Here is a 10,341-nt window from a genome sequence, read left to right as displayed (position 1 = left end):
ATCAGGAATCTTGCTCCAATAGAGGAACATAAAGATTTGTTTGGAAAAAAACCTAATAATCTAATTAAAAAATGAGTACAAATAGATCTAAACAGAATTATCAGTAAAGGAATCTCAAATGGCTGAGAAACAAAGAAATGTTCAACATCTCTAATTGGGAAATGCAAATCAAAACTACTTTGAAATTCCAACTTACACCTGGCTAAGATGAACAACACAAGTGACAGCTCGTGCTGGAGAAGATATGGAACAAGGGGCACTAACACTCCTCCATTGCTGGTGTGAGTGTTAACTTGTATAGTCACCATCGAAACCAGTGTAGCAATTCTTCAATAAGATGGGAGTCAATCCACCCCAAGACCCAGCTATGCCACTCCTGGGTACATGCCCAAAGGATGTTCCAGTATATCACAAGAACACTTGCTCAACTATATTCATACCAGCTTTATTTGTAATAGCCAGAAACTGGAAACAACATTTAAAGTGGAAACACTTTAAAAGAAGAATGGATAAAGAAAATGTGGTATATTTACACAATGGAGTATTACTCAGCTGGTTTTTTCTTTTAATGACATCATGAAATGGATGGAACTAGAAAAAAATCATCCCAAGTGAAGGAAGGCAGATCTGGGTTAAATGTGGTATGTGTTAACTTATATATGGATATTAGCCATTAAATAAATAATATTCAAGCTGCAATGCATAGACCCAGAGAGATTAGGAAGATGAAGAGACTAGGAGAGATACATAAATCTTCCTAGAAGAATGAAATACAATAAACCTGGGTTTGGAGAAAATGGAAGAGGAAGATTAAGTGGGTACAGAGAGAAAATGTGGGGAAAGATAGCTAAAATTGAAAGGCACTTGAAGAGTAGTAGGGAAACTTGGTGCAGTGGAAACTTTCTAAAGTATACAAGGGCTACCCTAATGAAGTTCTCAAATAATGGGGGAGACAGAATCCCAACTGGCCATCTCTTGTCACCAAAGCTTCCAGTACCTGGACTAGGTTACGTGCAATTGAGTTGTTGATTAAAGGGGCCCCATGGCAGAAATCCTCAAATAGCCCAACTGTTCCTGAGATGATGTTACTCTCCAAAAAATGATAGAAATGCCCCATTGCTGATGACAATACCTACACAACATGTTGAACATGGAGAGGTTGATCTGGTGCCTAAATAGAACCTTTACCCATAAGTTCTAGTGTCTTTGGTATAGGAATAGACTCTACAGACTATTAAAAGCAAAGTGAATAAATGAATCAGCTGCAAAACTTTTGATCTACAATCTGTTCTGCCTGAAAAAGATGCTAGGGCAAGAGTGGCACAAAATTTGTGGGAGTAGCCAATCGATATGTGATTTGACTTAAGGCCCACTCCACAAAATGGAAGCCATATAGAACACTGCTTGGGTGACCAAGAACCAGAGACCTAGGATAAAACCAAATATTACTGGTCAAAAAAAGGTGTGAAAAAATAACTACTAATTATATTCTGCTATATTCATAATCAGTGCCTTATTCAGCCATCATCAGAGCAGCTTTCTCTTGTAGTATACAAGGAAAAAATAATAAAACCCAAATATAGACATACAGAGAGTGATAAGCCTTGGAACACTCAGCTCTAAATGGATGTCTGCATCAAATCCTTCCCCTTAGAGCTCAGGTAACCCAATGGAAGAATGAGCATAGAAGTCAAAGTCATAGAGGGCACTGGAACAAGTCTCTCTAAATTAACAGATTAAAGCTCATACAAACTCACAGACCATGAAGTACCAAGCCTAGGGTCTACATGGGTCTGTACCAGGTCCTCTGAATATGTATTATGCTTTTCACTTTAGTGTTTTAATGGGACTACAGAATGTATGAATGAGCAGGTCTGATTCTTGTTCCTTCTCTTGGGCTCTTTTCCTTTGACTGGTTTACTTGTCCAACTTCGATGTGATGGTTTTTCTTTTATCTTATTATATTTTATTCTTTTATGTTTTGCTGTTATCTCTTAGAAGCCTCTTCTTTTCTAGTGAGAAACAGAAAGTAAATGGATCCTGGAAGTGGGGAAGGGACATGAGGAATAGGGGAAAGAGATCTATTTTCATTGGGGGAAGGGAATGCCACAGATCACATATGCACAAAGGATTTGTTTATTTAAAAAAAAAACTTCCCTAATTCTATTTTTAATGGATGACAGACCTAGGCTCCATTTCCATGTTGGTGAGACTTTATGAATATAGCTTCTGACATTACTAGTAATAAAATATGTGGCTTTCCTTTTCTCTACAATTTGTTATCTCCTTCTTGATAACATTCATTTTTAAAGATACTAATTGATTATTGTTTTCACTTCCATTTCCCTAGCTGTTAAGACATATATCATATGTCTGGTGACCATGTTTATGTCTTCATTCTCAGCGTTTCATCAGACCCTCAAACACTCTCCCATTCTGTGTATCTTCTCCTCGATTTTTCAATTGCCTTTTTAATTGTGCAAAGGCTTTTTTTCTGCTTAAAATAATCCCATTGCTGAGTCTTTTGTTTTCTTTTCTAGATGCTTGGAGTCAGATCCAAAGTTCCCTTATCCACACCAATGCCACGAGCTCTCCATGTGCTTCCCCCAGTACTTCCATGATCTTTCTTGGGTTTAAGCATACTTTGTTTTTATGTGGTGTGAGAGAAGTGTTTTACTCTCCTTGTGCTTGCATTTATTCTTGTGTCTGTTGGTTTGGTTACAGTTGACTTGAAGTGGATTCAGAAGACAAGTGGTGTGGAGTCTCTAAAATTGTATTAGTTCAAAGTAACCTTCACTTTTCAAGATCTATCATTATATAGTAAAAAAAAGCTTTAGGTTGTTTTTCTATATCTGAAAGAATGTCATCTACACTACAGCATGGAATACACTGAATCTGTGGATTATTTTAGATAGTATGGCCATTTTTTATTAGATATATTTCTTTACTTACATTTCAAATGTTATTCCCTTTCCTGGTTTCCTGCCCATAAGCTCCCCATACCTTCCCCCTCTACCATATAGGTATTCCCCCATCCATACCCTTTAGTGCTCCCTCTATATTCCCCTGCACTGGGGGTCCAACCTTGGCAGGACCAAGGGCTTCCCCTTCCACTGATGCCCCAACAAGGCTATTCTCTGCTACATATGCAGTTGGAGCCCTGGGTCAGTCCATGTATAGTCTTTCAGTAGTAGCTTAGTCCATGGAAGCTCTGTTTGGTTGGCATTGTTGTTCTTATGGGGTTGCAAGCTCCTTCAACTCTTTCAATCCTCCTCTAATTCCTCTCAAGGGGGTCCTGTTCTCAGTTCAGTGGTTTGCTGCTAGCATTGACTTCTGTATTGGGTAGTGTGGCCATTTTAACATCACAGAACCTTCTACTTATAAACATGATTGTCTTTCCACTTTTCTCTATATGATGTCTTTCTAATATCTTGCACTTCTAATACCTCTAAATTTAGTTATATTGTCTCACTTTGTTTAAAATTGGTATTTTGTAATTTTTATAGTTATGTTCAATGAGATCTTTTTGTTATATCAAATGACTCTTTCAGAGTAGCAAAATGCATTGATTTTCAAAAGTAATTTCAATCTCAAAATTACTATATGATTTGTGTCATTTTCTCCTTCCTTTTCTCCATCCAAACATCCCATACACCTCTCCTTGCTCCCTTTGAAACTCATGGACACTTTTTCATTAATTATTGTTACATAAACTTACGTAAAGGTAGCATTACATAAATTGAGCAGGTTGTATTCATGTATTTACAAATGCTTGGTTCACCTACTTTTTATACCATGCAACTTTTTTTCTGTTTATTTTTAGTTGTGTCAAATTTAAAACTCTAAACAATGAAACAAATATACATATATACAGATAATATTTTAGGATATTGGAAAGTGCAGTTTTTTTTAACAGCACCACAAATGTATAGATAGATAAATGAGTTATATCACACTAAAAATATCTAAAAAGCAAAAAAAATTATCTCAGTGAAGAGAGAACAGACAGGATGGAAGAAAGTGGTAAAACCATGCATTCGACAAGAAAATACCCAAAAAATTTAGTAAGTCCAACAATCCAATAACAAAACAAAAAATAATAACCAATCAATATAAAAATATTCAAATGTATATTAAAATGTGCAATATTGCTAATTATCAAAAATAAGATGTAATGCTATATCACTCAACCTATGTTGGCAAATATCAAAACCAAAAAATGACCACTACTTATGAATATGATTGCCCTTTCATTTTTTTTCCTATGTGTCTTTTATAATTTCTTCACAATTCACTATTCATAGTGAGACACTGTCTCAATATGTAGCCTTATCTGAAAGTAAGCTGTACTCAAGCTCCTGGCAATTTTCTGCCTTTGCTTCCTGAATGCTAGCTAAGACTGTAGAAATCAGTCAGCACTCCTGGCAGAAACATAATTTAATTAATACAGTTTTATGGAAAGCAGTATGGAGGTTGTACACAAAAATCTCAAATGTAATTACTATGTGAAAATGCTCTCTGTTTCATTCACGGTGTAAAAACTTTATATTTTCTAATACCTGTTTTAAATAAGCAAAAATGGAAACTTCATATTTCCTAATACCTGTTTTAAACAAGCAAAAATGGAAACTTCATTGTCATTTAATAGAAGTTACCAATTTTCTAAAAAAATGAATGTTATCATTTTGTTATCATTGCTCAGCTCATGTTTAGGCAGTCATGTTGGTGAGACTGTATGGGTGTATCTCCTGACATTATTAGGACACACAATCTCATAGCAAACTCCCTGATCCTCTGGCCTTTACAGTCTTTGCTCATCCTCTTCTGTAATCCTAAACACACAAATTACAGGCAACTAAAGAATGCAGAGAATGAGAGAAATAGTCTTGCTCAGGGAAGAGCACAATGAATTATCCAATCCTCAATGGTTAGCCATGACACATACAAATAGCATTTTACAGACTGAACAGATTGTATTTATGTGTAAGTATTATGTATTTGTGTGTGTGTGTGTGTGTGTGTGTGTGTGTGTGAAATAACAAGCAAAAAGAGACAATGGATTTGAAAGAGAGCAAGAATGGGTATATGGAAGGGCTTGAAAGGAGAAAAAGAAAGGAAGAAACTATGTAATTATATTATAATATCAAAAATGAAATAATAAAAATCATAATAATATACATTCCATACATTCCAAAGTATCTAGATGAGATATATTATTAAGAAAATAATTGGCAATGACACAGTCACTCATTTTTAAGTGTCAGTCCTAACAGAGCTACTGATGAATGTGTGCATGCAGCTAAAACTACAAGGCAGGCCCTGGTGATATGAACTATACCTGCCTTTTCTCCCAGGGATCACTTAGTAAACTCAAGGTCACTCATTAATTTGCAGTCTTCTTCAGAGAATTTCAAGGGGAAAATAACTGGAGAATTGTTTCCATTATGAATTTGCAAGAAATAATTACTCCACTAAGAGTAGAGATGAGGTCCCTGTGGAGATTAATGCTTTTTGCTCAATAGGAAGCTACTAACACTAGGGCAAAGAGACTTTTAGAAGCAAATTTTTGTACTAAATATCTCAGTATCTTAATTTTCTTTGGCTCTAAGTCATTCTTCACTATGTCCCTATTTATATGGATAAACCTTAAACCTAAAACTTAAAAGTATCTTCACAGTTCCTTTATTTCCCAGTGAAATCCTTTCCAAGGAGGCTCGTTTATAAACTGTTAGCTTAGAATAATCTAGAGACAGTACTACCCAACCTTATACCTTTGTCATAGATTGATTCCTGTTAAAAATATATATTGACTAATAAATCAAATCACTGTATTCATAAATCATTTATCCTAAAATACATTATGTTAATTTATTGTGTTTCTTAAATTTCTCCAAATATGCTAACATCCTTCTGTACTTTTCTTTCTCCCTTTCTCCCCCATTCTTCTCTACTTAACATTTTAAAATCAACTCACTTTGACAAAACACTATTCTTTTTACAATTGCAGCCTGTTTATCCATTAGTTAGTAATACCTTTCTGACAATTTGTATTTAACTTTCTTAGAAGTTGATAGCTACAGTTGTACACATGTATGGTGTTCAATATTATGTTTTGAAGAAAATATATTTTTCAGTGGTTAAATATAGTGAATTAACAAATGTATCATCTTGCAGTTAGCATTTTATGATAAGAATATTTAACATTGTGCTATTCAAGACTATAGTTTACTGTAATTGGTTGTAGTTAGCCTGTTGTACAATAGCTCTCTTGAATTTATTCCTCCCAGGTATAATTATGTATCCTTCGACTAACAATTCCCTATCACCCCTGCTTTTTAACTCTGGCAAACATGGTCTACTTTCTGTTTCTATTTGTGCAACTTATTCTTTTCTCTGTTTCTACACAACAGTCTTCTCATTTACAGTTTGGACATATGCCTGACTATTGTCACTCCAAAAGTGTGGAAAAATCAAGTTGAACTGACCATAAATTTTCCTATCAATTTCTATGACTGTTTCCATCTACTTTGGGGTAAATCAGTCAACTAGGTCTGGTTCACGTTAAAAACAAGTTGTTAAAAGTCAAGCTATACTCCTTTGAAAACCAAAAGCAAGTATTCAAGATTTGAAATGTAGATGTTATAGACATAGCTCCTACTAGAGGTTCTGCTGTAGGCTACTTTCATCTGAACTAGATAAAAGGTAATTCTGAGAACAATTTGGAACCATTCATGGGCAGTCATGAGCAGCCTTTGTGGCATCAGAACAAAGTGGATATCCATACATTCACTTCAAATCTAAAAGTTCTATGTAAACAGATTGGTATCTAACTTCTGTCCTCAACACTTAGCATACACAGAGCCAGACACAAGCATATCATTATTGAAAGAATGGACATCTTTCAAATGTGCAATTTCAAAGCTCTCTAGAATTTGCCAATGAAGCTTCTTTCAATATCTGACTTATCCTTCATCCTTGCATGACTCTTGTTTTGTCAGACAAAACATTTAAACAGGTATATAAATTATTTATTTGGGTCTTTCTGTGGTTTGGTATCAGGTTAACTGTGGCCCCATAAAATGAATTAGGCAATGTCTCTTCTGTTTCTGTGGAATAATTTGAGGAATATTGTCATTAACGCCTCCTTAAAAGTCTGGTAGAATTATGAAGTAAAACCATCAGGACCTGGGCTTTTGGAAGTGGGGAGGAGGGGCTTTTAATAATTGTCTATTTAAATTGTTTATCTGATCTTGACCAGTGGCACCCATGGAGAAAATTACCCAATTGTAAGTTTTCCAAGGTGGTGGAGTAAAAATTTTTAAAGTATGTCCCTATGATTCTCTGGATTTCCTCTGTGTCTGTTGTTATATCCCTTTTTTCACTTCTGATATAGTTCACCTGAATAGTCTCTCTGTCTTTTACATAGTTTGGATAAGGGTTTATCTATTTTGTTGATTTTCTCAAAGAGCCAACTCTTTGTTTCATTGATTCTTTGTATTGTTTTTTTTATTCTAATTTATTGATTCCAGCCCTGAGTTTGATTATTTTCTGGCATCTCTTGGTTATGATTAGTTCTTTTTATTCTAGAGTTTCCTGGTGTGCTGTTAGGTTGTTAGTAGGAGCTATCTCTAATGTTTTATGTTGGCCTTCATTGCCATAAACTTTCCTCTAAGCACTGCTTTCAATGCGTTGCTTAAGTTTTGGCATGATGTGTATTCAGTCATATTCATTGAATTCCAGAAAGTCTTTCATTCCTTTCTTTATTTCTGTTTTTGAAGGGCTTTCTAACAGCCCTGAGCATTGAAAACATGGTACCAACTGATTTTGCCCCTTTCCCTCCCTCTCCCTTGCTAAACCTTTAGATTGCATTCTTAAAGCTAGCCCCCAAGGTCTATTGCCCTATTTGGCCACTGACTCATTCCTGAGACTGTTCATCAAGGACCAACTATCAAAACATCAAAGTCCAGCAATCAAAATTCATTATTTGGCTTCACTGGCTAACCTATCTAATAAAGATTTACCAACTCATCCTAATGACTTTTCTTTTCTTATCCTTAAAAACACACTTCTGCAAAAACACTTACTATCTGTTCTTGTGTGATACAGTGGCAGCCCCCACTTTGCCTGTCCCTCCAAAGTAATAAATCTCTTTTGTGCTGAGAACTTAGTGTATAGATGTGTTCTGTACCTACTCCAAGCTCGTTCTCTCTCTCTCCTCTCCCTCTCTCTCTCTCTCTCACCCCCCTCGCTCTGACATTTTTCATTCATTAGAGAGTTGTTCACTTTCCATGATTTTATAAGCTTTCTGCTGTTTCTATTGTTGTTAATGTCGAGCTTGAATTCATGTGGTACTTTTATAGGATGCAGGAAGTTATTTCATTTTTCTTATATCTATTGAGACTTGTTGAGAATGTGGTCAATTTTAGAAAAGTACTTTGAGGTGGTAAGAAGGTTTATTTTGTGTGTGTGTGTGTATGTGTTTCAGAGGAATCCTCTGTATTTATCTAACTTCAAAATTAAGAAATCAGTGTTTTTTCTGAAAGGTTTTCCTATATATGTGACTTGTTCACTCTCTTGAAGTTCTTAATGGTCTCTTTGTGCTATGTATTTCTTGTATTAACTATACTAAGTCATGGGGAGTTTTTGTCTGATATTGTCTACTTAGTGTGCTATGCTCATATGTGTGTGGGTAAGTCTCCTTGGGTTTTTTTTTTGTTTTCCTTTTGGGGGGGTCTTTTTTTTTCATCTTTATTAACTTGAGTATTTCTTATTTACATTTCGATTGTTATTCCCCTTCCCAGTTTCCGGGCTAACATCCCCCAGCCCCTCCCCCTCCCCTTCTATATGGGTGTTCCCCTCCCTATCCTTCTCCCATTACCTCCCTCCCCCCAACAATCCTGTTCACTGGGGGTTCAGTCTTGGCAGGACCAAGGGCTTCCACTGGTGCTCTTACTAGGCTATTCATTGCTACCTATGAGGTTGGAGCCCAGGGTCAGTCCATGTATAGTCTTTGGGTAGTGGCTTAGTCCCTGGAAGCTCTGGTTGGTTGGCATTGTTGTTCATATGGGGTCTCAAGCCCCTTCAAGCTCTTCCAGTCCTTTCTCTGATTCCTTCAATGGGGGTCTCATTCTTAGTTCAGTGGTTTGCTACTGGCATTCGCCTCTGTATTTGCTGTATTCTGGCTGTGTCTCTCAAGAGAGATCTACATCTGGTTCCTGTCAGCCTGCACTTCTTTGCTTCATCCATCTTATCTAGTGTGGTGGCTGTATATGTATGGGCCACATGTGGGGCAGGCTTTTAATGGGTGTTCCTTCTGCCTCTGTTCTAAACTTTGCCTCCCTTTTCCCTCCCAAGGGTATTCTTGTTCCCCTTTTAAAGAAGAAGTGAAGCATTCGCGTTTTGGTCATCCGTCTTGAGTTTCATGTGTTCTGTGCATCTAGGGCAATTCAAGCATTTGGGCTAATATCCACTTATCAATGAGTGCATACCATGTGTGTTTTTCTGTGATTGGGTTACCTCACTCAGGATGATATTTTCCAGTTCCATCCATTTGCCTATGAACTGAGTAAGACTCCATTGTATAAATGTACCACATTTGCTTTATCCGTTCTTCAGTTGAGGGTCATCTAGTTTCCAGTTCCTGACTATTACAAATAAAACTGCTATGAGCATAGTTGAGCAAGTGTCCTTGTATTACAATAGAATATATGCCCAAGAGTGGTAAAGTTGGGTATTCTTTGGAAGATTTTAACAAGGTGGGGGAAACCCTCCTTCAGAGAGGACAGCACCTTCCAGCACTGGCCTAGATATAAGGAGGTCTATGAGAAAAAGTGTTGCTTTTTCCTACCTGCCTTCATTGCTTCATGGTAAGCACATCTAATCTACTGTTATCATTGTTGCTATTATTCTTCAGTGCCATCAGAACCAGCTTTTTCAGTTTTAAATATTGACTACAGACCAAAAACCCTACAGGCCTTTGATACTAAGTCAATACTACCAATGTATCTGCCCTTATTAACTGAGCAGATACTGTGTTCTCAGCCATTTTTAGAGTATCCAACCCATATTGCAAGGCATACATAAGCCATTATAATTTATACCATTTGTAATACATTTAATTATGTCATCTAAAGAGCCCTAATTTAAAAAGGAAGCAGCATTACTAAACTTCTACAAATTCTGAATTATTCTGTGTATTAGTAACATTTTTCTGATGCAATAATAAGATTCTATCACTGAGACAACTTGTAGAAGAGTTTATGTACTCTTAAAGTTTCAGAGGGAGAGTCCATAATGGTGAGGGAAAAAATGGCAGCAGATGCAGAGAAGGAAGCTGAGAAA

This window comes from Rattus norvegicus, chromosome 17, assembly GCF_036323735.1.
Source record: "Rattus norvegicus strain BN/NHsdMcwi chromosome 17, GRCr8, whole genome shotgun sequence".
Taxonomy (NCBI): domain Eukaryota; kingdom Metazoa; phylum Chordata; class Mammalia; order Rodentia; family Muridae; genus Rattus; species Rattus norvegicus.
This window is presented reverse-complemented; position numbering follows the sequence as displayed.